The following is a 26,758-nucleotide window of genomic DNA, read 5'->3' as shown; positions in this document are numbered from 1 at the left end:
ATAAAATGTTCACTCCGTGTCATGGCGCCAGCCACCATATGCCAGAATAAAGTTAGTGACCAGCCATAAAAACAGCAGCATAAGCACCTTTGAAACGGGACAAGTCATCTTGGGTGAGAACGACCCTTATAAATCCACGGGGAATTAATCTCGGCTTTGCTACTATCCTGCTGCGCATTTACAATGAGCTTCTACTCCCACATAGTAGAAGTAGTAATACTTTTAAAAGGAGAGAGAGAATGAGAGAGCCGTGTGTCTACCTAAAGAGCTTGTGGGAGGGAAGAAGGTGGTTCATGGATCAGAAAGCAATCGCTTTTCCTCCCCCTCCGCCGGGCTCTGGAATCCCCTTGAAAAGGGCAGATCCCAGCCTCAGTTGAACATGTGGGGCTCTTCTTCAGCTTGCATTGCCTGACTTCCCAGCTCATGTGAAACCAATCTCCCCGAAGCACAATCACAAGAAATGACTTCAGCTTCATAAATCATTGTTATCATCCCACAGGAGGAGGTAATGCCATGGTTTTTCTCCAGTAAAACATTTCAAGCCTCTGGTTTCATGATCTCTCTCTCTCTCTCTTTTTTTTTTCTCCTTCCTGAAATCAGCTTCATGCTATTGGCACGCCTAGCTTCAGGCTCCCACCTAAGGGAGACAGTGGCACTTCTCCAACTGACCAGATATTTCCCCCTCTCTCAGATGTTCAGGGAGACCTCTTTCCTATGAGATGTGTGTGTGTGTGTGTGGCTTGTCATATGCTCAGAGGTCTCTCACTTGCTTCCAAGCATTTACTGACCCTCAATATTTTTTCCTGTTGAGGATATTTTCTTTATCCTGTATTTTCCAAACACAGAACAGGTATATTAGGTTTAAGCACAGTGGACAGAAATTTTAACTTATTTTGCAGCATTTATGATTTTCGTACGTGTGGCCATCTAAAACATTTCTCTACTAAGCCTCAAAAAGAGGAAGACTAAAGGGTAAAGCAATGGATTATTTCCAAGTTGAATCAAAAGATAAAAATCTGCTTTAATTATACTTGGTAATATTTTAATAGTGCTTCATAACCAAGCATTTTTCTCCTACAAGATCTCACTTAAGAAATACTGTCAGAAAATTAGTTTGAAATGTTATCTTGCATTTCTAGAAATTTATTTTGTTTTATTTGCATAGGTTCCATACCTGCTTTGGAATAAAGGCTTATTTTTCAACAATTATTTTCAGTAATTACAAATTATCTATAAAAGTATTCATTTAAAAGTTGACCTATCCTTTGACACATTAAATGAAAAAGCAAGCAACTGAATTATATATTCAGTATCATCTCAACTATGTAAAAAAGCACAAATGAGTAGGTGATCATAAATATATACCTACATTTATGGAAATGAATCAGAATATCAAGAGGCCATTACATAGAGAAAGACATACACACTATTTTTGTTTTCTTATTTCTTTTTTTCCTCAAATATACAAATGTTCTACAATGAGGATTTATTAATTTAAAATCTGAGGAAAACATAAAAACGACAGAAAGGAGGGTGAGAATTATTGTTGAACGATGACTCCAGAGGAGCCACCTGGAATTCTGTTAAGCTCACCATCAGCACTTTCACCTCAGTAGCCTTATAAGCAGTGTGGCCGGTCTTAAAACCTAGCCTCATTTCTTTGTTTCCTTTTACTGACTCTGATGATGACCACCTGAGCTAATGGTCCTTCTGTGTAACTTTTACAGTCGGAACAAATTAAATGTGCTTTAATATGGAAAGATATCTTCTACAGTATCTTCTTAGGGAATCCCAGTTCTCCCACTATTTTCTCTTCTTGGAAATATCTCCCAAGAAACACTATTGCTTACTTTCCCTGCACCTAGATTCTTTGTAACATCACAACTATTGAAGTTATGGTAGTTCTTGGGGACCACTTCTAGTGGGTCAGTTTAAATCCCCAGCTAGAACAAATTCTTGACCACAAGAAAGAAAAGTAGATAAGAAAGTATTTCGATATTCAAAGCAATAGCAGATATCAGGGAAGTGAGCCTTTTATCAGCTACTGTGGCCCTGTAAATGCAGTTTCCTAGTGCAGTTAGCTTTGCCAAGGTCCTAAAAGAAGACTGGTTTAACGGTAGCAATGGGTGTTCCATGATGGTTTACTGGACATTCTGGTGGTCCATTCATATTCATAGCTAAACATCTAAGCACTTATTTTTCTAGAGGGAGAGCTTCTATCATTTAACAAACATCCTTTTTGTTTTTTTGTTTTTTTGCTATAAAGATGTCAGAGGTTTCATATAAATAAATCTAGACGAAGAGGAAATTTCTTTTGTAAAGGTATGGGTGCCACGTTATATTTTATCTGATATGTGAGTTTGGCTTTTTTTCCTCTCTTTGTTTTTGATTAGTTAAGATCCGTCTTAAGCTATTAAGATCTCTGACCATGCATAACAGCTTTTTTTTTTTTTTTTTTTTTTTTTTTCCGGTACGCAGGCCTCTCACTGCTGTGGCCTCTCCCATTGCGGAGCACAGGCTCCGGACGCACAGGCTCAGTGGCCATGGCTCACGGGCCCAGCCGCTCTGCGGCATGTGGGATCTTCCCGGACCGGGGCATGAACCCGCGTCCCCTGCATCGGCAGGCGGACTCTCAACCACTGCGCCACCAGGGAAGCCCCATAACAGCTTTTTATCTGAGTTTTATTCTTTAAAATATGATTAAAATCACCCATCATATTGGATATATTTCTGGACAATTCATAAAAATATGTAGGATGGTTACTTTATAGAGCTGGTAGAATTTCACCTGTGTGTGTGTGTGTGTAAGGTATAAATAAGTGACATTAATGTACAATAGGTGACTATGCATTTAAATATAACATTCACTCAAATGCTTGTTTTTCAGTTATAACTTCTTATTTCTCTAATTTCCCACTCTGTTGTGATATGACAGTTTTATAGCTTTTAAGTAGGAACCTATGCAGGATAACAATGTGGAATAGTGGAAACTGGAACAAGGGAACAAGTTCGTTCTTTTTTCCCCCAAACTAGCTGTAGGACCTTAGGCAAGTCACTTATTTTCAGTGTGCTGTGCTGCTGCTTCCAAATAGCATCTATTGTTCCTTTATCTGATTATATTAAGTGATGCAAATTCTTTTAAAAAAATTAAAAAACAAAGGAAACACAACCTATCAACCAGAGAGGCAGAAATAGTGACTGTAGTATTACCTCCTGATATTTTTTAATAGATATGTTATTTATTTCTGTGATGTACATTTTAATATAATTTTAGTCACAGCATATTTACTGCTTTATATTCTGAATGTTTTCACTTGTAACCACGTCATAGCTTTTTCTCTTGATATCCTTTGAAAGCATGATTCTGGGTGTTTGGATCTACTACGTTTGCTTCAGGTCTTGGGGAGTTTATTGTGGCAATTCAGATGTCACTAAAGAAAAAACAGGATGTTCAGTTATTCAGACAAGTCTCATGGGAACCCAAGGAAAGTTGAACAAGCAAGCGTCATTTGGACGAGTAATTGCTGTAGTGGTGACAGTAATGATTGTAGTAATAATTGACATTTACTGAGCTAATGTGCCAGGTGCAATGGCTGAGTACCTTACAAATGTCTCATTTAATTATTATAACAACTATCTAATATGGGTCCTATTACTACCTCCATTTATAGATTAGAAAACTCATTCTTATCCAAGTTAAATAATTTGCCCAAGGCCAACAGCTAATAAGTAATAGAACAGTGTGAAGCTTTGACTCCACTGTTATCTACAATATAGAACCCACCTGACATGTTCACTGAAGAGGTTAAATGATGTGTAAATCCCTTGGCACACACTGAATATGCCTCAGTGAATGTTCGTCATCATCATCATCCCTGCCACCACTAGTCAGTTATATTAAACTGCTTCCTCAGCAGCTGATCAGCCAGTGGATTGACTGTCCTTGGGTCCCACTAGCTGTGGCTGGGGGGCTGAAGAGGTCACAGTCCTGTACACTGTCCTATTAGCATAAAATCCAATATTTATTTATTCATTATCCTCTTGTTTAACTTAGCTCACTTTTAAACGATAGCATGAGAGGTTTACACTAGGTAATTTCTTAGGTTTCTAGTGGCTCCAGGGTTCTTAATTGTAAGGTTTCATTTTATCCAGTGTACAGATGGGTAAGTTGAAGTACAAAGAATCAAGTGACGACTCTTAAGTACATGGATAGTCATCAAAGGAAGTTATGGGAAACCCAGAGAAGCCAACTGGTGAACTTTTTTCCCCGATTTGTTAATGTGGGCTTAAAGAAAGATTTGTTGAAAACCAAGTATTAAAATGCTATGAAATACACAAACAAATAAATGAGGCCCTTGCTTTTGAGTGCACTACTTTTAAATCAGAGAAAAATGAGCATGGAGCCTGTTACCACTTTGCTCATGAACCTCCTTACAAATTCGAACTAGCAGCTCCTTTTGTAGTCATTCTCACCAATTAATGGAGCAAAAAGCCATTGATTTATTAATAGTAAGCTCATAGTCTCAAGTGCTAAGCATTTTGAATACAGAGTTAAACACAAACGCACACACAGTCCATATCTTCCCAAAATGATGCACCTTTAGGCTAGTGCTAATACCAAAATAGGACCGAGTTGTTTGGGAAAGGAGATCTTCTTCCAATATTAGCATACCTGCAGTTTGTCACCAAATACTTATTTAGAGCCTTGAGACTCTGGACCCCATTGTCTTTGAAATCTCACCAAGATTCTTGATGAACCAGAATAGGGGCAGCCTCTTTTCACAAAGCTAGATTCTTTGCAATTCCTAATATTTCCTAAATGATGATTCATTTGGTGGCTGCTTCATGAATGATGAGCCCATAGATGGAGTTCACTATTCCTCCATGACCCCTAAAAAATTCTAAAGCATTGTAGAAGGTCTGAGCCTTCCCATTGGGATTGAGATGGCAGGGAGAAAAGGTAGACACTATAGGAAACAGGATTTATGCATAATTGTTCTCTAAGTAAAAATCATATTTTATATATACACTTGTCTAGAAGTATCTATGAAAAATAACTAAGAAAAAACATCTTTGCAAAAGACATGTCACTTTTATTAATGCTGATAAGTTAAAGGTATGTATGGGCCTAGAAGATGAGGTAACGTGGAGAATCTCAGGCCCTGTTTGAGAATGCAACCACCTGACTCCCATTAATGTTAATGAGCCTCTCACAGATCATCCTAAAATTTTACCCCCATCGTCTGTTTTAAAGCATCAAGAGTCAGGAACTTTAGAGTGAAAGCTGAAATTCCGTCTTGGCACTTACTCTCTGATGTATATATTCCTATGGAAAATGTGCAGTACAGCACAGCCCCAATATACCACCTTGGTGTTTTGAGAATTCTGGAGAAAAACACTACCCCCCTTGGAAAGCAGCAGGGGTCACTGGAAATATATTGGATTATGAGTCAAGAGACCTGGATTCTGCCACTATTAACGTGACCCAGGAGAGTAACTTCATCAACTCAGGTATCCATTTTCTCATTTCTATAAAATTAAATTGCTGGACTAGGTTATAGCTAGGTTGTATGTGATACTGTCTTATCAACTTTCTCAAGTAATTGCATCTGTATCACCTTGAAACCAAAAAAAAATTGCTGTGTACAGACAGTTGTACAGTCTTTAGAGATTTCACTGAACTACAGAGAAGCAGAGGAAAAAAGGTAGTAAAATATTAGCAGCTAATTAAATGGTTGCCTTTAAAAATAATGAACAGAATTCCTTCTAAAGTCTAAAGTTGAGTGTTGTGTCAGTATTGTGAGTGGGTGAAAGACTTACCTATTGGGCAAAAGTCTCATCTAAGATGGAGATATATTGAAAAAAAAAGTGTCATAATGTGTTCACAGTGGGTTGACTTGTGAATGGTAGATAAATTTACTTCATTTAGATCCCAAGTGATACTCATAACCTGATTACTTCCTAGAATTGTGAATGGATAATATGTTTACTTCTGCAGTAGTTGCTCTAGAGAAAAAACCAGATGCATAATCCGATGAACACTTAGATTTATATTGTGGTCCCTTAAACTGTACTCATCACCTACACAAATAATTATTACAGTCATCATAGAATATAAAAGAATAGTATAATTCTTTCCATTATATAACCAGGGAGATTTTTCTAATTCAAATTATTATTCCAGTATGATATTTTATGAGGTATTTGAATATTATCATTCCTGGGTTTAGAAATACTAAAATTTAAATGACTTAAGATCATAAGTCTTCTGTAAGCTTGATTTCATCAAGACTGACCCTTTTCCAACCACTGATGAGAGAATTAAGCCCTATTGCCCTAAGGGCACCATTGTGTGTAATGAGTTTGTATATCCCTATGAACTTAGAACGGTAGCACTTATGTGCGTATGAGGGTTGTGGGTTGGTGGGGGGAGACTGAGAAAATAGCTGCTCAAATCATTTCCATGTTCTGCAGTTCAAATGAAGAACCTTGGTTGAGAAAGGCCCCAGGTGCCCAAGTTAGGTGATACTACTATTTTGCTTTCCTTTGATGCCCATAAAAATATTTAGATTTAGTTATAAAGGCAACTGAAAATGGCAGATGAAAATGATGAGCCCTGGCAAGACTGATTGAACACAAGAGGATCCCAGCTCAAACATAAGCCTGAGGGTTAGACTAGATGACTTTTCACACTCCTTTTATCTGGGTCCCTTTGATTTTATGACGCTCAAGACCTCTTCAAAGTCTTCTGATCCAATGTCTTTTACTTGGTACTTTCATCAAAAGCTTGAGTTTTCTAATTCACTTTAGCCTTAGACAGGTGACCTGGAAATCAATTTTTTTTACCCATACGTTGGGAACCTTGATACCATGCCTTTGTACAACCTCACACCAGCTTACACAGAAAATCTCAGAGATGGTCTCTTAGGCACTTCAACTTTACTGTCCAGCTAGACCTTTGCAAATGTAAACTCTGTGACAGACCAAAAATGATCATTCTTCTAGTTTAGTCACAGCCAAAAAAAAAAAAAAAACCAATAAAATAGGAAGACCAACTAGGAGGATCTCATCCTCTGTGGGCAAGCATACCAAAAGAAAAAAATGTAAAGGTAAGACCGCTCCATAACTTAGTGATTCCATATATTTATATTTTCTCCTCTCTAATAAATGTTAAAAAGCCATCCCTCTTTTCCAGTGTCAGTGGGCTGTTGCCTCCGTGGGTGAAAGCATTCTTTTCCCCTGAAAAGTGCATGACAGGGCAATTTTCTAAGAAATGAAAAATGGCTGCCATGCTCATCACATCAGATGGATACCACATGAAGTGGAGTGTGGTCCCTTTGTTTCCTCGTGAGTGTCACCAGCTCGTCTATTTGTAGAGCTGTAATAAAAACAGCTTCTTTACTGTGCGTCCTGTTGGTTTATACCAACCACGTCAGGTCCATAAACCATGGTATGTTAAAGTGTAATAGACTGTGTAAAGAATACTAGGAAGATACTCCAACCTCTGTCCCTTCTGCTCATTTCACAATTTACTACCTCCCAGGTGGGCATCCATAAATATGACTTAATTATGTTTGGCATAAAACCCCCACTTTCTTTGAAGAGTGACCTCCTTCTGCCACTTTCAGTGCATGAATGCCACCCTCATGGGGATAAAATGTTGGATATCTCAGTACATCTAGATGATGAATGTTCTCAGTCTATTTTCTGGAAGTGTCATTTTACTTATAAAAACTTTACATTTTTGTAATTACTGTATTCAGAAAATTCAGTCTGATATAAATGAAACTCAAGGGTTTATGTTCTTTGTGCCTGTGATATATCAATCTAAATGATGTATCAGTCTAAAACAGGATATATGGTAACAGGATGAAAAACAGTATTTTCTTGCCCTTTGATTCTACTGGACTCTTTCATTTTGCTGCAGAAAGAAAATGGAAGATTAGAAATTGCTGTGCCAGGAAATGGGCCCTGGTCCCTCAATAGGGAGATAGTGAGCAGGGAGTGTATTCTGTTAGCTTGGGTCCCTTGCTGTCAGTTTATCCATCTGTCAGATAAGTGGAGTAGCTACTAGGTTTTACTTGAGAGAAACACTATGGAAAAGATTAGGTCGCTGCCCTCAAGAAGCACGGAGTTTGGTAGAGTTAAGCAGACTGCCAGCCAATGATTCCAGTACTGTGTCCCACGTTTGTGAACACAGTGCTGTTGGAGCTCCGCAGAAAGAGTGCTCACCACTCCATGGAGGAGAGGGCCACGTGGAGGGCTTCACATGGGAGGTCATTGTAAAGCTCAGTTTTTGAAGAAAGGAAAGACATTTACAGTGGGAGTGTTTAGGAAGGAGAAAGGCAGGAGGAGGAAGCATTCAAAGCAGAGGAAACAGTTTTCCCAGCACATCTATTGAAGAGACTGTCTTTTCTCCATTGTATGTTCTTGCCTCCTTTGTCATAGATTGATTGACCATAAGTGCGTGGGTTTATTTCTGGGTTCTCAATTTGGTTTCATTGATCTCTGTGTCTGTTTTTGTGCCAGTACCATACTGTGTTTATTACTGTAGCTTTGTAGTATTGTCTGAAGTCAGGGATCATGTTTCCTTCAGCTCTGTTCTTCCTTCTCAAGATTGTTTTGGCTATTTGGGGTCTTTTGTATTTCCATGCAAATTTTAAAATTATTTGTTCTAGTTCTGTGAAAAATGTCCTTGGTATTTTTGATAGGGATTGCATTGAATCTGTAGATTGCCTTGAATAGTATGGTCATTTTAATAGTAATCTTTCAGTCCAAGAACATGGTATATCTTTCCTCATCTGTTTGTATCATCTTCAGTTTCTTTCATCAGTGTCTTACAGTTTTCTGAGAACTGATCTTTTACACCTTTGAGTAGGTTTATTCCTAGGTATTTTATTCTTTTTGATGTGATTGTAAATGGGATTGTTTCCTTAATTTCTCTTTCTAATATCTACTTGTAAAAGAGTGAAATTAGAACATTTACTCTCACAATATTAAAAAATAAACTCAAAATGGATTAAAGACCTAAATGTAAGACCAGAAACCATAAAACTCCTAGAGGAAAATGTAGGTAGACTACTCTGACATAAATCGTAGCAATATTTTTTTTGGATCCAGCCCCCAAAGCAAAGGAAATAAAAGCAAAAATAAACAAATAGGACCTAATTAAACTTAAAAGCTTTTGCACAGCAAAGGAAACCATCAACAAAAAAGAAAAGGCAGCTTACTGAATGGGAGAAAATATTTGCAAGTGTGATATGACCAATAAGGGGTTAATATCCAAAATATATAAACAGCTCATATAGCTCAACATTAAGAAAACAAACAACCCAATTGAAAAATGGGCAGAAGACCTGAATAGACATTTTTCCAAAGAGTACCTGCAGATGGCCAACAGGCACATGAAAAGATGCTCAGCATTGCTAATCATCAGAGAAATGCAAATCAAAACCACAATGAGGGGACTTCCCTGGTGGTCCAGTGGTTAAGACTTCACCTTCCAGTGCAGGGGGTGTGGGTTCGATCCCTGGTCAGGGAGCTAAGATCCCACATGGCTTGGGGCCAAAAAACCAAAACATAAAAAAAAAAAAAACCAGAAGCAATACTGTAACAAATTCAATAAAGACTTTAAAAATGGTCCACATCAAAAAAAAAAAAAGAAAATCTTAAAAAAAAGAAAAAAAAACACAGTGAGATATCACCTCACATGTGTCAGAATGACTATTGTCAAAAAGGCCACAAATAACAAGTGTTGGTGAGGATGTGGAGAAAAGGGAACCCTCCTACACTGTTGGTGGGAATGTAAATTGGTGCAGCCACTGTGGAAAACAGTACGGAGGTTTCTCAAAAAACTAAATATAGAACTACCATATGACCCAGCAGTTCCACTCCTGGCTATATATCCAGAAAAAATCAAAAACACTAATTTGAAAAGATGCATGCACCCCAGTGTTCACAGCAGCATTATTTATAATTGCCAAGATATGGAAGCAACCTAAGTGTCCATCAACAAATTAATGAATAAAGAAGATGTGGCATGTATATACAATGGAATACTAGTCAGCCATAAAAAAATGAATGAAATTTTGCCATTTGCATCAACATGGATGGACTTGGGAGGGTATTATGCTTAGTGAAGTAAGGCAGACAGAGAAAGACAAATACTCTATGTTATCACTTATATGTGGAATCTAAAAAATACAACAAACTAATGAATATAACACAAAAAGAAACAGATTCACAGATACAAACTAGTGGTTACCAGTGGGGAGAGGAAAGCGGGGGAGGGGCGTGTTAGGGGTAGGGGATTAAGAAGTACCGCAAAAAAAAAAAAAAAAGAAGAAGTACAGACTCTTATGTATAAAATAAGCTACAAGGATGTATTGTACAACACAAGGAATATAGCCAATATTTTATAATAACTATAAAAAGTATAACCTTTAAAAATTGTGAATCACTGTATTGTACACCTGTAACTTATACAATGTTGCACGTCAAGTATACTTCAATAAAAAAATTTTAAAAATTTAAACAGCAGAGGAAGCAGTATGCCAAATGATAAAGGCACAAGAAAATAGGAGGAATGCCGGGAACGGCGAGGAGTCCCACATCACAGGAGCATGGGGCACATAGTGGAAGCAGCAGGAGCCAGGTTGTGGAGGGCTTACTGTACCTTGTGAGTTAAGTGCATCCCAGAAGACGTGGAGGGGAGGAGCCACTAGTGAACACACTAAGCAGAGCAGTGGTATAATGCAGTTTGCCTTTTAAACTGGCAATCTGGTAGCAATGCAGAGAACTGGATATATTGTGCAAGCAGGGAACCTGCTGCAGGTCACTATATGGAGCCTAGAACTTAAGGAATCTTTGCTCTCAGAAAACTTACCTTGTTAAAACAGACCCCTATCATTATCTTTCCTTTAGCATTGGAGAAGTAACTCAGTTAATCAGATCAAAGATTGCATAACCTATGATCATTAAGTGTGAAAAGAATTAGGTGAGGGGACTTCTCTGGTGGCGCAGTGGTTAAGAATCCACCTGCCAGCACAGGGGACACGGGTTCGAGCCCTGGTCCAGGAAGATCCCTTATGCCTCGGAGCAACTAAGGCTGTGCGCCACAACTACTGAGCCTGTGCTCTAGAGTCCGTGTGCCACAACTGCTGAGCCCACATGCCACAACTACTGAAGCCTGTGCGCCTAGAGCCCACGCTCCGCAACAAGAGAAGCCACCACAAGGAGAAACCCACGCAGCACAATGAAGAGTAGCCCCTGCTCGCCACAACTAGAGAAAGCCCATTTGCAGCAACGAAGACCCAACGCAGCCAAAAAAAAAAAAAAAAAAGTGAGAATAATCATAAGTACCTTTCCCCTCACACCTACCCCCTTAACTCCCAGTATGTGCAGACTTATCAACCAGTTTCTCTCTTTTTCTCCTGAGGAGTAAATAAAACAAAATGAGCTGAAAGAACAAATAAAATAACTTTAGGTCAGACATAGGGAACATTCCCGTGTTCCTGTTTCACAGGAACAGCTCCTGTGAAAAAGCTTTAGGGTAAGGACATCAGCTTTGTGAGTAAAATGGGAAAACAGTGAGGTTTTGAGCAGAGGACACCTGATCTGACATGAAAATGATCACAGGGAGAATTATCGTCTACTGAGAATGGTTGTTGACATTCTTAAGCAAGAAAAGAGCATTTTGCTTGAAATTCTGTATTATTCATCCCAAAGTCAGAGAGCTGGAGCGGTGGCTACTAGCATTTGCTTCTAGCCAATCAGTAATAAATGGCAGCCATCCGTGGGTGCCTGGCATGTGTTTGTCACTGTGTTCATCTCTCATGTTCATTGTGTCCAATAGTTACAACCACCTTGTAAGATAAATCTTATCATTCCAATTTTATGGGCAAGGCTCAGTGCAGTTAAGTGACTTCCCCAAAGTCTTTCAGTTAATAAGTGGCAGAGCAGAAATTCAACTCAGGTCCACCTGCCGCAAAACGCAAGCTCTGTCCACTCGACTATACTTGTATTTAACTTGGCCAAAGCAGCCATCCCACTGGAAGCTTGAATCCCCAGCAGCCTCTACATGACAAGGAACCGTCAAAGATCTGACTGCAATGATTCTGATTCACCCAAGCACTGTGCCCTTCTCATGTAGCCCTCATAACTATGTGGGAGGTAGGTGTTATCATTATTTTCCAGAGGAGGAAACCGGAACACAGGACACTAGCAACTTCTCCATGACATTTAAGTGGCAGAGCTGGGCTTAAAACTCAGCCTTTAAGTCTCTTGAGTTCTGATTTGCATTCTTTGGGGCCACAACCATTGAATAGAAAGGGCCATTTCTGCTTCACTTGGTAGGCCACAGCACTTATGAATTTCAGAATTGTTATAGTGGGGCAATTTTACGATAACTAATGAGACAATGGCCATCAAATGAACCAGGAAACAAAATGCCAAGGCCTTAAAGATTTACACAAAAGCAAATGGCCTTTATTCAGTAAAGGCTGCATTAAGTACAATCCACATAAATCTCTCTTAAACAAAAAACACCTTCTAAAGAAGCTGTGTTGCTTTCTCCCTGCAACACAGAATTGTGAGAAATAAATATTGTTCTTTAACAGAGAAAATTAAAATGGAAGAAAAGCAACACAGTTCTATCAGTGACAGGGAAATTATAGTATGCTGTAGGTAGGTCACCAAGCAGACTTACCATTCCACTCTCTGCTGGCCCCTCCAGTAAATCACCATCATCACAGTGTATACCTAGACTTGATAAAGAACTTGGGAAAACAGAATTGATGTTAAGCGAAACATCTCATTTTAGTACTCTGGTTTGTTTTTCTTATTGCCTTAAACTGTGAGACTATCAACATTCTAAGCAACTCTTTTATTCCCCTGATTTGAAAAATATTTGTTGCAGACAATGAAACAGCTTCTTGAGAAAGAAAGAAAAGAGAGAAAAGCAAGGTCGGGGATGCCTGTTGTATCTCCATCTCCCCTAGTGCTGTGTCAGTATCTGACAACACCTCCAAACTTACTCTTCTAGAAGCCTACCCACCCCCCTACCCCACACCTAGCACCAAATCTAAACTGAAAAAGAAGCACATATATACTCTGTCCATGGCATTGTTGCATAGAAAACTAAGGAAACTCCACACATGGATTCAGGGCCACGACTCGTCATATTTGTAGGGTAAGGACAGTTTCCATCTAAGATGTACCATCTTCAATTTAAACATTGTCTCTCCCTTTTTGTGCCGGGTACCTCTGTGGCATGCTCTGGCTGCCTACGCACCCCTAATTCAGTAACCCACATAGAGTCTCCTTCTATAGGCAACAATCCGTACTCTGGAATTTTTTTCTTTTTTTGCTACCCCTCATCGAAAATTACTTATACTGCATCTTATTCTCTCAGGTTTAATTGTCTGTCTTCCCCTAGAATGAAAGTTCTGTAGGGGCATTTGTCTGCTTTCTTCACTGGGGATCCCACGCACCTAGAACAGGGTCTGGCACGTGGAATGAAAGAACAGACCCACCTATGTCATGATGTCTGTAGCTACTAGAGCTTGCAGAGCCAGATACGGCCAGTGGGAATGGGATCTTTCTCCTACAGAATGTTTGAAACATCTTTCTAAAGTTGGGAACATATGTTTAAAATATCCTAGCTGTGGGACTTCCCTGGTGGTCTAGTGGTTAAGAATCCACCTTCCAATGCTGGGGACATGGGTCCAATCACTGGTTGGGGAACTAAGATCCTGCATGCCGCGGGGCAACTAACCCCACGTGCTGCAACTACTGAGCCCGCACACCACAACTAGAGAGAAGCCCATGCACTGCAATGAAAAGATCCCGCACGCTGCAATGAAGATCCCGCATGCTGCAACTAAGACCTGACGCAGCCAAATAAATAAATTATATATATATATATATATATATATATATATATATATATATATATATATATATATATATGTTAAAAAAACAAAAAACCAAAAACCTAGCTTCTCTGAAAAAGGTGGAAGATCGGTTAGCAGTGGCTAGTGCCTTCCCTCCCTTAAATGGGGCATGGCCTTCCCATTTCTCTCCCACTCCCTGGTGGCTTCCCTGCACTGGGATTGTGTCAGTTCCAGTATTGAAGAGTTAGAGAGAGAATTTTGGAATGTTAAGGTTCTTACACTTGGCCTACAATTACCTTATTTGTTGGTGATGTTGGAACTTGAGTTTGTGACTCCAGTCTTTAAACATTTTTCTTCTAGGTAATGTCTTTTTTGTTTTGCTCAGAGCGTTTTGAGGACTTAAAATGTATAATGACATGGTTGGAAATTTCACACATTGTGGCAGGAGAAATATTTTAGGCTGGTGGAGATTCAAGGTCACACCAGGGGGGTGACTGCCTTTTCTGTCTGTACATAGGCCCTTGGCTTAGGAAGACTTGAGATCTCTAGGTTCTTCTCCTTTTCCTGAAGGCTCTTGTCCCCAAAACCCTCAGAGGTTCTGCAGAATGCACTGCCTCTTAGTAATACCTCTTTTTACATTTGGATGCTGTTTTTTCCCAAATAACCATATTCATAGAGCTATTGCACAAGCTTAATCTCATCTTAATTCAGTTTGGAGAGGGTATTTCTCTCTAAATTTATATGCAATGACGGGTTGACCACAGTCTGCTTAGCACAAAGTGGAAGTAACCAGTTAGAAACACCTGGTGACAGAGAACAACAGCTGTGCTCCAGGAAGATCACTCATGCCTTAAAGGAATTTTCCCCCTTGTTTGGCCATGTGCATAATTAATAATCACTGGATAAGAACAAACCAGTAGTTTGTTTCACATTTGGGGGAACTTGGTAGCCTATGAGAGACGTAAGTCACTTCTCTGTATCTGATTGACTAAGAACCCAACTAATTCACAGAGATTCCTGCTAGGAGGATGGGGGGAATCATAGCACAGAAGATAGCAATGACTATGACTTTACCGAGAAGGATGTCGTTATCCAAGCCAAATCATTTTAATATAAAAAAATATTTTTGTTGAAATTTACTGGACTTAGAGATAATACTATATAACTTTAGCCTGACATTCTTCTTTAGCCTATGTTCATATTCTGAATATAAAGTTTTATGTTTAGGAAACTTAATATCTCTCTATTTAAGCAACCATTGTCCAATATATACATTTTTAGCTAAAATAATTTATTTAATATGTGGACACTTTTCCGTGTTTAAGGCACAAAAGAAAACAGGCCAGGTGAAGTGGCTGCTGTCTTGAAGCTTCCATTCAATGTCGTATAATAAACAAATGAGTAACTGCATAGTCTGTCAAGTAGACAGAGGCTATAGGGAAAAGGGTGGGGAGGATACATGGCAAGGGATGGTCTTTAATTTAGCAGAATCAGAGAAGGTGATGTTTGAGCTGAGACCTAATGGAGTGAGGGACCCAGTCATGCGGAGTCTGTGGGCAGGGTGCCCCAGGGAGGAGGAAAGGCAAGTGCAAAGATCCCCAGTGCACATGCTCAGTGTGCTCCATCAGCCAGCTGGCCAGCCAGACTGGAAAGGAATGAGCATGGGAAGGAGGAGGAATGTCACAGGGGAGCCAGGGGCTAGAATGGCAGGGCCTTGGGGCCACTGTGAAGACTTCAGGGGTTATGTCAAGAGAGATGGCAAGCTATTCTGAGCAGGGGAGTAACTTGACAAAATTTACATTTTATCATCAGTGATAAAGTGAATGATGATGAGGTGCCAGTAATACCTGTCACGTCATTTATGAGCGCGTCTTAGGTGCTAAGGGCTTTACATGTATTGTCTCATTTAATCTTTGTAACAGCTGTAGGATGGTGGTCTCTGTGGCTATGCTAAGAGGACAGCTAAGGGCTTTACATGTATTGTCTCATTTAATCTTTGTAACAGCTGTAGGATGGTGGTCTCTGTGGCTATGCTAAGAGGACAGATGAGGCCGTAACTACACAGTTGATCAGGAGTGACTTGCCTAGTCACACAGGTAGCACATGGCAGAGCTAGGCTTAATTTAAAGTGATATTTTAAAATCCTTTAATACCTTTCATGAAGTATCACAACATAGGCCCTAGATACAATTGATTTTCTTTTCCCATTCATTTTGCATCATTGTAGCCATAATGAAAGGAATCTTTTTTTAATTGAAGTATAGTTGATTTACAATGTTGTGTTATTTTCTCCTCCTCTACAGCAAAGTGATTCAATTATACATATGTATACATTTTTAATATCTTTATTGGAGTATAATTGCTATACAATGGTGTGTTCGTTTCTGCTTTATAACAAAGTGAATCAGCTATACATATACATATATCCCCATATCTCTTCCCTCTTGCGTCTCCCTCCCACCCTCCCTATCCCACCCCTCTAGGTGGTCACAAAGCACCCAGCTGATCTCCCTGTGCTATGCAGCTGCTTCCCACTAGCTATCTATTTTACATTTGGTAGTGTATATATGTCCATGCCACTCTCTCACTTCGTCCCAGCTTACACTTCCCCCTCCCTGTGTCTTCAAGTCCATTCTCTACGTCTGCGTCTTTATTCCTGTCCTGCCCCTAGGTTCTTCATAACGATTTTTTTCTTTTTTTTTTAGATTCCATATATATGTGTTAGCATATGGTATTTGTTTTTCTCTTTCTGACTTATTTCACTCTGTATGACAGACTCTAGATCCATCCACCTCACTACAAATAACTCAATTCATTTCTTTTTATGGCTGACTACAATTCCATTGTATATGTGTGCCACATCTTCTTTATCCATTCATCTGTCGATGGACACTTAGGTTGCTTCCATGTCCTGGCTATTGTAAATAGAGCTGCAATGAACATTGTGGTACATGACTCTTTTTGAATTATGGTTTTCTCAGGGTATATGCCAAAGAGTGGGATAGCTGGGTCGTATGGTAGTTCTATTTTTAGTTTTTTTAAGGAACCTCCATACTGTTCTCCATAGTGGCTGTATCATTTTACATTCCCACCAACAGGGTTTCCTTTTCTCCACACCCTCTCCAGCATTCATTGTTTGTAGATATTTGACGATGGCCATTCTGAGTGGTGTGAGGTGATACCTCATTGTACTTTTGATTTGCATTTCTCTAATGATTTTGATATTGAGCATCCTTTCATGTGTTTGTTGGCAACTGTATATCTTCTTTGGAGAAATGTCTATTTAGATCTTCTGCCCATTTTTAGATTGGGTTGTTTGTTTTTTTGATATTGAGCTGCATGAGCTGCTTGTAAATTTTGGAGATTAATCCTTTGTCAGTTGCTTCATTTGCAAATATTTTCTCCCATTCTGAGGGTTGTCTTTTCATCTTGTTTATGGTTTCCTTTGCTGTGCAAAAGCCTTTCAGTTTCATTAGATCCCATTTGTTTATTTTTGTTTTTATTTCCACTTCTCTAGGAGGTGGATCAAAAAGGATCTTGCTGTGATTTATGTCATAGAGTGTTCTGCCTATGCTTTACTCTAAGAGTTTTATAGTGTCTGGCCATACGTTTAGGTCTTTAATCCATTTTGAGTTTATTTTTGTGTATGTTGTTAGGGAGTGTTCTAATTTCATTCTTTTACATGTAGCTGTCCAGTTTTTCCAGCACCACTTATGGAAGAGGCTGTCTTCATTGTATATGCTTGCCTCATTTATCAAAAATAAGGTGACCATATGTGTGTGGGTTTATCTCTGGGCTGTCTATCCTGTTCCACTGATCTATATTTCTGTTTTTATGCCACTACCATACTGTCTTGATTACTTTGTAGTAGCTTTGTAGTATAGTCTGAAGTCAGGGAGCCTGATTCCTCCAGCTCCGTTTTTCTTTCTCAGGATTGCCTTGGCTATTCAGAGTCTTTAGTGTTTCCATACAAATTGTGAAATTTTTTGTTCTAGTTATGTGAAAAATGCCATTAGTAGTTTGATAGGGATTGCACTGAATCTGTAGATTGCTTTGGGCAGTATAGTCATTTTCACAGGGTTGATTCTTCCAATCAAAGAACACGGTGTATCTCTCCACCTGTCTGTATCATCTTTAATTTCTTTCATCAGTGTCTTATAGTTTTCTGCTATATGTTCTGCTATGTTCTGCTAATTTTGGATCCTGCTACTTTACCAAATTCATTGATTAGCTCTGCTAGTTTTCTGGTGGCATCCTTAGGATTATCTATGTATAGTATCATGTCATTTGCAAACAGTGACAGTTTTACTTCTTCTTTTCCTATTTTGATTCTTTTTATTTCTTTTTCTTCTCTGATTGCTATGGCTAAAACTTCCAAAACTATGTGGAATAATAGTGGTGAGAGTGGGCAACCTTGTCTTTTTCCTGATCTTAGTGGAAATGGTTTCAGTTTTCCACCATTGAGAATGATGTTGGCTGTGGGTTTGTCATATATGACCTTTATTATGTTGAGTTAAGTTCCCTCTATGCCTACTTTCTGGAGAGCTTTTATCATAAATCGGTGTTGAATTTTGCTGACAGCTTTTCCTGCATCTGTTAACAGAGATGATCATATGGTTTTTACCCTTCAGTTTGTTAATATGGTGTATCACATTGATTGATTTGCGTATATTGAAGAATCCTTGCATTCCTGGGATAAACCCCACTTGATCATGGTGTATGATCCTTTTAATGTGCTGTTGGATTCTGTTTGCTAGTATTTTGTTGAGGATTTTTGCATCTATGTTCATCAGTGATATTGGCCTGTAGTTTTCCTTCTTTGTGACATCTTTGTTGGGTTTTGTTATCAGGGTGATAGTGGCCTCGTAGAATGAGTTTGGGAGTGTTCCTCCCTCTGCTATATTTTGGAAGAGTTTGAGAAGGATAGGTGTTAGCTCTTCTCTAAATGTTTGATAGAATTCGCCTGTGAAGCCATCTGGTCCTGGGCTTTGGCTTGTTGGAAGATTTTTAATTGCAGTCTCAATTTCATTGCTTGTGATTGGTCTGTTTATATTTTCTATTTCTTCCTGGTTCAGTCTCAGAAGGTTGTGCTTTTCTAAGAATGTGTTCATTTCTTCCCAGTTGTCTATTTTATTGACATGTAGTTGCTTATAGTAATCTCTCATGATCCTTTGTATTTCTGCAGTGTCACTTGTTACTTCTCCTTTTTCATTTCTAATTCTAATGATTTGAGTCTTCTCCCCTTTTTTCTTGATGAGTCTGGCTAATGGTTTATCAGTTTTGTTTATCTTCTCACAGAACCAGCTTTTAGTTTTATTGGTCTTTGCTATTGTTTCCTTCATTTCTTTTTCATTTTTTTCTGATCCGATCTTTATGATTTCTTTCCTTCTGTGAAGTTTGGGGGGATTTTGTTCTTCTTTCTCTAATTGCTTTAGGTGTAAGGTTAAGTTGTTTATTTGAGATGTTTCTTGTTTCTTGAGGTAGGATTTTATTGCTATAAACTTCCCTCTTAGAACTGCTTTTGCTGCATCCCATAGATTTTGGGTTGTTGTTTTCATTGTCATTTGTCTCTAGGTATTTTTTAATTTCCTCTTTGATTTCTTCAGTGATCTCTTGGTTATTTAGTAATGTATTGTTTAGCCTCCATGTGTTTGTATTTTTTACAGATTTTTTTTCCTATAACTGATATCTAGTCTCATAGCATTGTGGTCAAAAAAAAAATACTTGAATCAATTTCACATTTTCTTAAATTTACCAAGGCTTGATTTGTGACCCAAGATATGATTTATCCTGGAGAATGTTCCATGAGCACTTGAGAAGAAAGTGTATTCTGTTCTTTTTGGATGGAATGTCCAGTAAATATCAATTAAGTCCATCTTGTGTAATGTGTCATTTAAAGCTTGTGTTTCCTTATTTATTTTCATTTTGGATGATCTGTCCATTGGTGAAAGTGGGGGTTAAAGTCCCCTACTATGACTGTGTTACTGTCGATTCCCCCGTTTATGGCTGTTAGTATTTGCCTTATGTATCCAGGTGCTCCTACGCTGGGTGCATAAATATTTACAGTTGTTGTGTCTTCTTCTTGGACTGATCCCTTGATCATTATGTAGTGTCCTTCTTTGTCTCTTGTAATAGTCTTTAACGTCTTTCTTTTTTTTTTTTTTTTTTGCGGTACGTGGGCCTCTCACTGTTGTGGCCTCTCCCGTTGCGGAGCACAGGCTCCAGACCTGCAGGCTCAGCAGCCATGGCTCATGGGCCCAGCCACTCCGCGGCATGTGGGATCTTCCCGGAGCGGGGCACGAACTCGTGTCTCCTGCATCGGCAGGCGGACTCTCAACCACTGCACCACCAGGGAAGCCCCCAGCTTTCTTTTGATTTCCATTTGCATGGAATATCTTTTTCCATCCCCTCACTTTCAGTCTGTATGTGTCCCTAGGTCTGTAGTGGGTCTCTTGTAGACAGCATATATATGGGTCTTGTTTTGTATCCATTCAGCCAGTCTGTGTCTTTTGGTGGGAGCATTTAGTCCATTTACATTTAAGGGAATTATCAATATCTATGTTCCTATTACCATTTTCTTAATTGTTTTGGGTTTGTTATTATAGGTCTTTTCCTTCTCTTTTGTTTCCTGCCTAGAGGAGTTCCTTTAGCATTTGTTGTAAAGCTGGTTTGGTGGTGCTGAATTCTCTTAGCTTTTGCTTGTCTGTAAAGGTTTTAATTTCTCCATCAAATCTGATTCTTGATTGTAGGTTTTCCCCTTTCATCACTTTAAATATGTCCTGCCGGTCCCTTCTGGCTTGCAGAGTTTCTGCTGAAAGATCAGCTGTTAACCTTATGGGGATTCCCATGTATATTATTTGTTGTTTTTCCCTTGCTGTTTTTAATATGTTTTCTTTGTATTTAATTTTTGATAATTTGATTAATATGTGTCTTGGAATGTTTCTTCTTGGATTTATCCTGTATGGGACTCTTTGCACTTCCTGGACTTGATTAACTATTTCCTTTCCCATATCAGTGAAGTTTTCAACTATAATCTCTTCAAATATTTTCTCAGTCCCTTTCTTTTTCTCTTCTTCTTCTGGCACCCCGATAATTCAAACGTTGGTGTGTTTAATGTTGTCCCAGAGGTCTCTGAGACTGTCCTCAATTCTTTTCATTCTTTTTTCTTTATTCTGCTCTGCAGTAGTTATTTCCACTATTTTATCTTCCAGGTCACTTATCCATTCTTCTGCCTCAGTTATTCTGCTATTGATTCCTTCTAGAGAATTTTTAATTTCATTTATTGTGTTGTTCATCATTGTTTGTTTGCTCTTTCATTCTTCTAGGCCCTTGTTAAACGTTTCTTGTATTTTCTCCATTCTATTTCCAAGATTTTGGATCATCTTTACTGTCATTACTCTGAATCCTTTTCCAGGCAGACTGCCTATTTCCTCTTCATTTGTTTGTTCTGGTGGGTTTTTACCTTTCTCCTTCATCTGCTGTGTGTTCTCTGTCCTCTCAGTTTGCTTAACTTACTGTGTTTGGCATCTCCTTTTCGCAGGCTGCAGGTTCGTCGTTCCCATTGTTTTTGGTGTCTGCTCCCAGTGGGTAAGGTTGGTTTAGTGGGTTGTGTAGGCTTCCTGGTGGAGTGGACTAGTACCTGTGTTCTGGTGGATGAGGCTGGATCTTGTCTTTCTGGTGGGCAGGGCTGTGTCTGGTGGTGTGTTTTGGGGTGTCTGTGACTTCATTATGATTTTAGGCAACATCTCTGCTAATGGGTGGGGTTGTATTCCTGTCTTGCTAGTTGTTTGGCATAGGGTGTCCAGCACTGTAGCTTGCTCCTCGTTGAGTGGAGCTGGGTCTTAGCATTGAGATGGAGATCTCTGGGAGAGTTTTCACCATTTGATATTACATGGAGCCAGGAGATATCTGGTGGACCAATGTCCTGAACTCGGCTCTCCCACCTCAGATGAACAGGCCTGACACCCCCCGGAGCACCAAGACCCGTCAGCCACACGGCTCAGAGGAAAAGGGAGAAAAAAGGAAGGAAGGGAGGGAGGGAGGGAGGAAGGAAAAATAAAATAAAGTTATTAAAATAAAAAATAATTATTAAACATATTAAAAGATTTTTAAGTAATTAAAAAAGAAAAGAAAGAGGAGAGCAACCAAACCAAAAAACAAATCCACCAATGATAACAAGTGCTAAAAACTATACTAAAAAAAAAAACGGACAGACAGAACCCTAGGACAAATGGTAAAAGCAAAGCTATACAGACAAAATGACACAAAGAAGCATACACATACATACTCAAAAAAAGAGAAAAAGGAAAAAAATACATATTGTTGTTCCCAATGTTCACCGTCTCAATTATGGGATGATTCGTTGTCTATTCAGGTATTCCACAGATGCAGGGTACATCAAGTTGATTGTGGAGATTAAATATGCTGCTCCTGAGGCTGCTGGGAGAGATTTATCTTTCTCTTCTTTTTTCACACAGCTCCTGGGGTTCAGCTTTGGATTTGGCCCCGCCTCTGCGTGTAGGTTGCCTGAGGGCGTCTGTTCTTCGCTCAGACAGGGTGGGGTTATTAAAGTAGCAGCTGATTAGGGAACTCTGGCTCACTCAGGCCGGGGGGAAGGGAGGGTTATAGAATGCAGGACCAGCCTGCTGCGGCAGAGGCCAACACGACGTTGCAACAGCCTGAGGCGTGCTGTGTGTTCTCCCGGGGAAGTTGTCCCTGGATCACGGGACCCTGGCAGTGGCAAGCTGCACAGGCTCCCAGGAGGGGAGGTGTGGGTAGTGACCTGTGCTTGCACACAGGCTTCTTGGTGGCTGCAGCAGCAGCCTTAGCATTTCATGCCCGTCTCTGGTGTCCGCGCTGATAGCCGTGGCTTGCGCTCATCTCTGGAGCGCGTTTAGGCAGTGCTCTGAGTCCCCTCTCCTCGTGCACCCCGAAACAATGGTCTCTTGCCTCTTAGACGGGCCCAGGCTTTTTCCCCTACGTTCTTTTTTATTTTTTAATATTCTTTTCCATTACGTTTATCACAGGATATTGAATATAGTTCTGTGTGCTATATAGGAGGACCTTGTTATTTATCCATTATATATATACTAGTTTGCATCTGCTAATCCCAAACTCCCCCTCCATCCCTCCTCCATACCCCTTCCCCCTTGGCAACCACATGTCTGTTCTTTATGTCGGTGAGTCTGTTTCTGTTTCATAGATAAGTTCATTTGTGTCATATTTTAGATTCCACATGTGATATCATATGGTGTTTGTCTTTCTCTTTCTTACTTCACTTAGTATGATAATCTCTAGGTCCATCCATGTTGCTGCAAATGGCATTATTTCATTCCTTTTTATGGCTGAGTAATATTCCATTGTATATATGTACCATATCTTCTTTATCCATTCATCTGTTGATGGATATTTAGGTTGTTTCCATGTGCTGGCTACTGTGAATAGTGCTGCAATGAACATTGGGGTTGCATGTATCTTTTTGAATTATAGTTTTGTCCAGATATATGCCCAGGAGTGGGATTGCTGGATCATATGGCAACTCTATTTTTAGTTTTTTGAGGAACCTCCATACTGTTTTTCATAATAGCTGCACCAACTTACATTCCCACCAACAGTGTAGGAGGGTTCCCTTTTCTCCACACCCTCTCTAGTGTTTGTTATTTGTATACTTTTTAGTGATGGCCATTCTGACAGGTGCGAGGTAGTTTTGATCTTTGATCTCATTGTAGTTTTTATCTTTTATGTGCCTGTTGGCCATCTGTATGTCTTCTTTGGAGAAATGTCTATTTAGGTCTTCTGCCCATTTTTCGATTAGGTTACTTGTTTTTTTGTTGTTGAGTTGTATGAGCTGTTTGTATATTTTGGAAATTAAGCCCTTGTTGATCACATCTTTTGCAAGTATTTTCTCCCATTCTGTAGGTTGTCTTTTCATTTTGTTTATGGTTTCCTTCACTTTGCAAAAGCTTGTAAGTTTGACTTGGTCCCATTTGTTCATTTTTGCTTTTATTTCTATTGCCTTGGGAGACTGACCTAAGAAAACATTGGTACAATTTATGTCAGGGAATGTTTTGCCTATGTTCTCTTCTAGGAGTTTTATGGTATCGTGTCTTATATTTAAGTCTTTAAGCCATTTTGAGTTTATTTTTGTGTATAGTGTGAGGGTGTGTTCTAAGTTCATTGATTTGCATGTGGCTGTCCAGCTTTCCCAATACCACTTGCTGAAGAGACTTTTTCCCATTGTATATCCTTGTCTCCTTTGTCAAAGACTATTTGACCATAGGTGTGTGGGTTTATTTCTGGACTCTATTCTTTTTCATTGATCTATATGTCTGTTTTTGTGCCAATACCATGCTGTTTCAATTACTGTAGCTTTGTAGTATTGTCTGAAGTCTGGGAGGGTTATGCCTCTTGCTTTGTTCTTTTTCCTCAGGATTACTTTGGCAATTTTGGGTCTTTTATGATTCCATAGAAATTTTAGGATTATTTATTCTAATTCTGTGAAAAATGTCATGGGTAGTTTGATAGGGGTCACATTAAACCTGTAGATTGCTTTGGGTAGTATGGCCATTTTCATGATATTAATTCTTCCAACCCAAGAGCATGGGGTATCTAAATGAAAGGACTCTTAAGGCTCATAGAGATTATGACTTGATGATTCTTCTAGACATTTTTAAGATGTCTCGTGTAAGAGTTGTATTATCATATATGACAGTATTATCTTTTTTTTTACTTTTTTTATTGGAGTATAGTTGCTTTACAATGTTGTGTTAGTTTATACTGTACAGCAAAGTGAATCAGCTATACGTATACATGTATCCCCTCTTTTTTGGATTTCCTTCCCATATAGGTCACCACAGTGCACTGAGTAGAGTTTCCTGTGCTATACAGTAGGTTCTCACTAGTTACCTTTTTTTTTTTTTTTCCGGTACGCAGGCCTCTCGCTGTTGTGGCCTCTCCCATTGCGGAGCACAGGCTCCGGACGCGCAGGCTCAGCAGCCATGGCTCACGGGCCCAGCTGCTCCACAGCACGTGGGATCTTCCCGGACCAGGGCACGAACCCGTGTCCCCTGCATCAGCAGGCGGGCTCTCAACCACTGCGCCACCAGGGAAGCCCCTAGTTCCCTATTTTATACATAGTATCAATAGTGTACACATGTCAATCCCCATCTCCCAATTCATTCCACCCCACCTTCCCCCTTGTTATCCGTATCTCTACATCTGTGTCTCTATTTCTGCTTTGCAAATGAGATCACCTATACAACTTTTTTAGATTCCATACATATGCATTAGTATACGATACTTGTTTTTATCTTTCTGACTTACTTCACTCTGCATGACTATCTCTAGGTCTATCCACGTCTCTACAAATGACCCAATTTCGTTCCTTTTAGTGGCTGAGTACTAACTATTCCATTATATATATGTACCATGTATTCTTTATCCATTCCTCTGTTGACGAAATAGCTCATGCAGCTCAATATCGAAAAAGCAAATAACCCAATCAAAAAATGGGTGGAGGACCTAAATAGACATTTCTCCAAAGAAGACATACAGGTGGCCAACAAACACATGAAAAGAGGCTCAACATCACTAATTATTAGAAAAATGGAAATCAAAACTACAATGAGGGGCTTCCCTGGTGGTGCAGTGGTTGAGAGTCCGCCTGCCGATGCAGGGGACACGGGTTCGTGCCCCGGTCTGGGAAGATCCCACGTGCCGCGGAGCGGCTAGGCCCGTGAGCCATGGCCGATGAGCCTGCGCGTCCGGAGCCTGTGCTCCGCAATGGGAGAGGCCACAACAGTGAGAGGCCCACATACCGCAAAAAAAAAAAAAAAAAACTACAATGAGGTATCACCTCACACTGATCAGAATAGCCATCATCAAAAAATCTACAAATAGGGCTTCCCTGGTGGCGCAGTGGTTGAGAATCTGCCTGCCAATGCAGGGGGCACGGGTTCGGGCCCTGGTCTGGGAAGATCCCACATGCCGCGGAGCAACTGGGCCCGTGAGCCACAACTACTGAGCCTGCGCGTCTGGAGCCTGTGCTCCGCAGCAAGAGAGGCCACGACAGTGAGAGGCCCGCGCACCATGATGAAGAGTGGCCCCCACTTGCCACAACTAGAGAAAGTCCTTGCACAGAAACGAAGACCCAACACAGCCAAAAATAAAAATAAATAAATTAAAAAAAAAAAAAAAAATCTACAAATAATAAATGCTGAAGAGGGTGTGGAGCAAAGGGAACCCTCTTGCACTGTTGGTGGGAATGGTAAATTGATACAACCACTATGGAGAACAGTATGGAGGTTCCTTAAAAAACTAAAAATAGAACTACCATACAACCCAGCAATCCCACTACTGGGCATATACCCAGAGAAAACCATAATTCAAAAAGACACATGCACCCCAATGTTTATTTTCTGATCAGAGAGAAGAATATGTAAAAGAACCACCCCCAAATGAAACCTCCCGGTTTCCCTGTGGTCCCTACGGAGTGTGGGTTCTTAATCTGTAAATTCAGAATTCTACCTCAGCATCATTGATTTCCTTAGTAATTTTAAGTATTTTTTCAGTGCATTTAAAAACATTCTCAGTAAAGAGACCATAGGCTTCCCTAGACCATGGGTGTAGAGACAGGGTATGCAAGGATTACAGTGAATTCCTTTGAATCTGAGCAGAACTATTGCAGGTGGTACTGGGTTTATTTTGTGGTAGTGGTTGTTGTGGGGAAAGGGGGAGTGCTGAGCACATGCCAAGGCTCCCAAAGAGGCCAGGTATAGCTAGGCTGACCATGTGATCCAGTCTGGCCAAGAATGTTACAATTTAAGCCTTTGCCCAGAGTAATTAGTAATAGTCCCCCCTTTCAAAAC

At 39.7% G+C, this 26,758-nt stretch overlaps 1 protein-coding gene across 8 annotated transcripts in view; it reads left to right on the top strand.

The window, feature by feature from the left end:
- The window catches only part of FMN1 (formin 1), a gene marked incomplete at its 5' end in the record, with an annotated part of 410,703 nt that overhangs the window by 344,100 nt on the left and 39,845 nt on the right, over window positions 1-26,758 (top strand). The gene's annotated exons all lie outside the window — the stretch shown is intronic.

The sequence above is a fragment of the Mesoplodon bidens genome, assembly GCF_964165515.1.
Source record: "Mesoplodon bidens genome assembly, chromosome: 3".
NCBI lineage: Eukaryota > Metazoa > Chordata > Mammalia > Artiodactyla > Ziphiidae > Mesoplodon > Mesoplodon bidens.
This window is presented reverse-complemented; position numbering and strand designations above follow the sequence as displayed.